A 6,000-nucleotide genomic window follows, 5' to 3' on the forward strand; every position below is an offset into this window, starting at 1 on the left:
GAGAATTTCCCCATCTGGAAGAAACTAATTATCTGCCTGAGTATATCATTATCCCATTCTATTGCCTTTATTTTCTTACACTGTTCAACATAGTGACATATTTGCAGATAAGAGAAGAAAAGGCGATTTGGCATATTGTATTCTAATTTACAATCATTAAAGGTTTTGATGGAGTTATCTTTTCTTTTAAGCAGCTGCGAGATATAGTTTATCCCTAGATCTGACCAGGCATTAAATCTGGCGGAGTCATATCCTTCCTCGAATTCTGGGTTGCCTCTGATTGTTAAAAAGGGTGACCTTCTATAATTTATCCCTATTCTAGAGCAGAATTGGCGCCAAGCCCGTATTGGTTGATCTATGATTAACATCCCTTTTATTTCTTTAGGGATTTGTTTTGTGGGCATATGCGTCAGTGCTTTAAGAGCATAAGGGGCTACTAAAGCTCCTTCAATTTCAGAGAAAGAAAAATGACCCTTATCAGTAAACCAGTCCCAGACAAATTTTAAATTGGATGCTAAATTATATAGTTCAAAATCAGGTAAAGCCATACCTACAGCCTCTTTCCTTGCACATCAAGGAAAGAGGTCCTAGGCTATCCTAGGCTTTTTGTTACTCCAGATGAATTATGTTATTAGTTTGTTAATTAAGACTCGGTCTTTCCTCAATAATAATAATGGTAAGGCCTGAAAAATATATATAAATTTTGGGAGGGAGACCATTTTTATTAAGTGAATTCGACCTGCGAGAGATATAGGCAAGTTCCTCCACCTCTCTAAATCTTCCTTCACTGATGCAATAGCTCGTACAAAGTTTAAGGCATACCATCTTTTAGAGTTAGGTGCAGATTTTATCCCTAAATAAGTGATATAATCTTTGGCCTCCTTAAAGGGGATTGTTGGAGAACTTTTTATTTTGATAAGCCACATGAGTTCAGATTTTTATTTATTAATCGCAAAACCAGAAAAGGCATGGAAGGCTTCTAAAGCCTCCATAATTATAGGTAGGTTATATTTAAGGTTTTGAACAAAAAGAAGAAGATTGTCGGCATAAATAGCTTGAATTATTCTATGTCCTTCAATATTAATCCCTATCAGATTTTGCCTAAAGAATATTGCTAGAGGCTCTAAGGCCAGATTAAAAAGCAACGAGGATAATGGACAACCTTGTCTTGTCCCACAATAAAGAGTAAATTGCTCTGATATTAAGAAATTAACACTTAGGGTCGCCCCCGGATTAGAATATAGCAGAGCAATAGTTTGCGAAAATTTACCCTCAATACCAAAATTAGTAATAGTCGTAAACATATGATCCCATAATAGCGTATCAAACGCTTTTTGTGTATCTATCGAGATAACCTCAGCATCTTCTGTTAACTCTGTTCCTCTTTCCTTCTTTAGTTCACAATAATTAATTGCTAACTCTAATTTCCTTAGATTTTTAATAAGGGTCCTTCCTTTAATAAAACCAGTTTGGTCTGGGTGGATCAGTTCACTAATCACGTTTTGAGGTCTGTTTGATAGTATGTGTGTTAAAATGTTGTAATCAACGTTTAACAGAGAAATGGGCCTATATGAGCCCAATGCTTCTCTGTTTTTCCCTTGTTTATAGATTAAAATTATTCTAGATTCTATAAAATATTTAGAGGGTGTTTTGTTTTCCTGAAAAAAGCAATTGAAAACCTTATATATAGTAGGGGTGATCTCATCTGCAAGAAGTTTATAGAGTTCACTTGGAAGATCATCCGGGCCTGGCGCTTTGTTTAACTTCAATTTGGTAATAGAATTTTTAATCTCCTCTTCCGTAATTGTGGAGTTTAAAGAATCCAGATCTTCTTTGACTATTTGGGGTAGCTTAACCCTATCCCAAAACAGATCCTTCTTTAACTTATCTATGGGTTGGTCCTGGTATAACTGTTTGAAATATTGCAAGAATTCCTCTAAGATATCTTGGGGGAGAGTACATGTTTTAAGTTTAGACTTAATTGAAGATATAATACTATTTGTTTTCCGTGTACTTACTGGTCTGGCCAAGAATTTACCTATCTTATTTCCAAATTGCATATAATTACTATTTCTCTTTAACTCCTGCTGCGTTTCTTTTAAGATATGCCAGTTATCTCTTTGTTTTTTAGCTTCTAGATAATTTCGCCAATTACCTTCGCTATTATCTGTAACATATTTTGATATTTATTAATAATCTGTTTAGAGAGTTGAATCCAGTAAGAGTCATTTTTCCTTTTTAATTTTATTACATACGCAAGTATCTCTCCCCTTATTACTGCTTTAAAGGCTTGCCATATAGTTTCTATATTTGATACTGAGCCTATATTTTTGTTATAATAAGTGCTCCATTTCTCTATCAAAAATCTACGAAATTTTAAGTTGTTATATAAGTATGTTGGAAAATATAATCTATAATTTCCTGGTTTTGGTTTCATAATCAACAAAGAGAGAGTAATTGGGGCGTGGTCTGAAATGGTGATTGGCGCAGAGTGTAAAATAGGAAAATACACACTTAAAAACACACTTAGTTACTTTCAAAGGTAAAGTACATATTACAGGTGGAGTGAAAAGCCTGCTGTATACTGGACTGGAGCTGACGCATACGTTTTCTAGCAATACCCCTATACAGGGAGTGCAGAATTATTAGGCAAATGAGTATTTTGACCACATCATCCTCTTTATGCATGTTGTCTTACTCCAAGCTGTATAGGCTCGAAAGCCTACTACCAATTAAGCATATTAGGTGATGTGCATCTCTGTAATGAGAAGGGGTGTGGTCTAATGACATCAACACCCTATATCAGGTGTGCATAATTATTAGGCAACTTCCTTTCCTTTGGCAAAATGGGTCAAAAGAAGGACTTGACAGGCTCAGAAAAGTCAAAAATAGTGAGATATCTTGCAGAGGGATGCAGCACTCTTAAAATTGCAAAGCTTCTGAAGCGTGATCATCGAACAATCAAGCGTTTCATTCAAAATAGTCAACAGGGTCGCAAGAAGCGTGTGGAAAAACCAAGGCGCAAAATAACTGCCCATGAACTGAGAAAAGTCAAGCGTGCAGCTGCCAAGATGCCACTTGCCACTAGTTTGGCCATATTTCAGAGCTGCAACATCACTGGAGTGCCCAAAAGCACAAGGTGTGCAATACTCAGAGACATGGCCAAGGTAAGAAAGGCTGAAAGACGACCACCACTGAACAAGACACACAAGCTGAAACGTCAAGACTGGGCCAAGAAATATCTCAAGACTGATTTTTCTAAGGTTTTATGGACTGATGAAATGAGAGTGAGTCTTGATGGGCCAGATGGATGGGCCCGTGGCTGGATTGGTAAAGGGCAGAGAGCTCCAGTCCGACTCAGACGCCAGCAAGGTGGAGGTGGAGTACTGGTTTGGGCTGGTATCATCAAAGATGAGCTTGTGGGGCCTTTTCCGGTTGAGGATGGGGTCAAGCTCAACTCCCAGTCCTACTGCCAGTTTCTGGAAGACACCTTCTTCAAGCAGTGGTACAGGAAGAAGTCTGCATCCTTCAAGAAAAACATGATTTTCATGCAGGACAATGCTCCATCACACGCGTCCAAGTACTCCACAGCGTGGCTGGCAAGAAAGGGTATAAAAGAAGAAAATCTAATGACATGGCCTCCTTGTTCACCTGATCTGAACCCCATTGAGAACCTGTGGTCCATCATCAAATGTGAGATTTACAAGGAGGGAAAACAGTACACCTCTCTGAACAGTGTCTGGGAGGCTGTGGTTGCTGCTGCACGCAATGTTGATGGTGAACAGATCAAAACACTGACAGAATCCATGGATGGCAGGCTTTTGAGTGTCCTTGCAAAGAAAGGTGGCTATATTGGTCACTGATTTGTTTTTGTTTTGTTTTTGAATGTCAGAAATGTATATTCGTGAATGTTGAGATGTTATATTGGTTTCACTGGTAAAAATAAATAATTGAAATGGGTATATATTTGTTTTTTGTTAAGTTGCCTAATAATTATGCACAGTAATAGTCACCTGCACACACAGATATCCCCCTAAAATAGCTAAAACTAAAAACAAACTAAAAACTACTTCCAAAAATATTCAGCTTTGATATTAATGAGTTTTTTGGGTTCATTGAGAACATGGTTGTTGTTCAATAATAAAATGAATCCTCAAAAATACAACTTGCCTAATAATTCTGCACTCCCTGTATAGCTGGTTAAACATATTAAAGTAAATTATGATGTGTAGTCTGTAGCAGCACACGTTCTTAGTAAAAGTTGAATAGTATAGCAAGCTCTCAGAATGTATGAATAAGCTTCTTAATAAAGAAATAGAAACCAATGCTATTTGTGATAAATTAGCAATGTCCTGACCTAGACTGATATAATGCAGGATACACTGTGTTAATAATCAGCAAAGAGACTGTTTGTTTGAAATGTATAGTTGCATATATTGCATATGTTATAGTAGCATGGTAACAGTCTTATACGTGTTTTATATATATATATATATATATATATATATATATATATATATATATATATATATATATATGTGTGTATATATATATATAAATATATGTGTGTATATATATATATATATATATATATATATATATAAAAAATGATCAGTTGTAATACACAAGCAACACTAATAAAGTAGTATAATAGTACTGCTTTAGTGAAATCTGTATTCTAAGATACAGGGTGATGAAAAATTATCAGCCGTGAGCTAGTTGCAGTACCAGATTTACTCAGCAGAGGGCCATGGTATAAAACAGTTTTTGGCATCTCCCCTGAATATAACTCAGTAATAAGCAATAGTAATAGTACACGTGCTTCTCTGTATAAGATTGTGAGTATACATCCACACTGATAATGAGCATTGTAAGAATTGGCCTCATATTCCAAAAATAGGAATAAATAAGAAATAATTATAAAGATGAGAAAAGTAAAGTTAGTTCACTGTGATAGAATTTTACCTAACAATTGTATAATGCATTTCAAAGCTTTTAAACTGTACTCCTGATTATCCATACAATCAATAGGTTTAAGCCAATGCCTTGGTTATCTCATAGAGGTGTAAAATCATGGTGCCATACTCAGCAATACAAAAGACACTAAATTGGCTAAGATATGCAAATGCTAATTCGATTTTATAGTCCAAAAGCACAAAACAATACTGGAGCCTCCTCACTTAAAATGCATGAGTTGCAGGGAATCTTTGATTAGGCCAAAACAATTGGAGACAACTGCTAAATGTTTAGTTAATTGTTTATGTCCAAATGTCTCCAGTGTTTGACCCACCCACATTTAGTATAAAAATCCTACCTTAATTCAGTAAAGCCAGCAGTCTTTTGGGGGAGCAGTCAGAGTGTGAGCTCCTGAAATCTTCAGCTTCATCAGATTGGTAACTATACTGGTATATTTCTGTGTCTAATAACTTGTAATAATTTACTATTTATTCCCACAGATTGTTTACAATATTATTGATGTTTATTTCCCTAGGATTTATTATTTAGAAATCACTGACCTATTCTTTTGTGTCACTATCATTTTTTTTTTTTATTATTGTGACTTAAAGGGATAGTTTAGTCAAAATTAAACTTTCATGTTTCAGATAGAGCAGGCAATTGTAAGCAGCTTTCTAATTTACTCCTATTATCAATATTTCTTTGTTCTCTTGGTATCTTTATTTAAAAAAAAAAGAAGCAAAAATGTAAGGAGCCGGACCATTTTTGGTTTAGCAGATGGGTAGCGATTGGTGTTTAAATGTAGCAACCAATTGGCAAGCACTACCCAGGTGCTGGACCAAAATGGGCTGGCTCCTAGGCTTATATTTTTCAAATAAAGAGAGCATGAAAATTTAATAATGGTAGTTTAAAATTGCATGCTCTGTCTGAATCATGAAAGTTTAATTTTGACTAGACTATTCCTTTAACGTTTGTATTCTATTTTCCATCAAACACTGGGGGAGACATAACCTTGTGGTCATTGCTAGGTTGTGTTATTGTGGG

Source organism: Bombina bombina, chromosome 7 (genome assembly GCF_027579735.1).
Source record: "Bombina bombina isolate aBomBom1 chromosome 7, aBomBom1.pri, whole genome shotgun sequence".
NCBI lineage: Eukaryota > Metazoa > Chordata > Amphibia > Anura > Bombinatoridae > Bombina > Bombina bombina.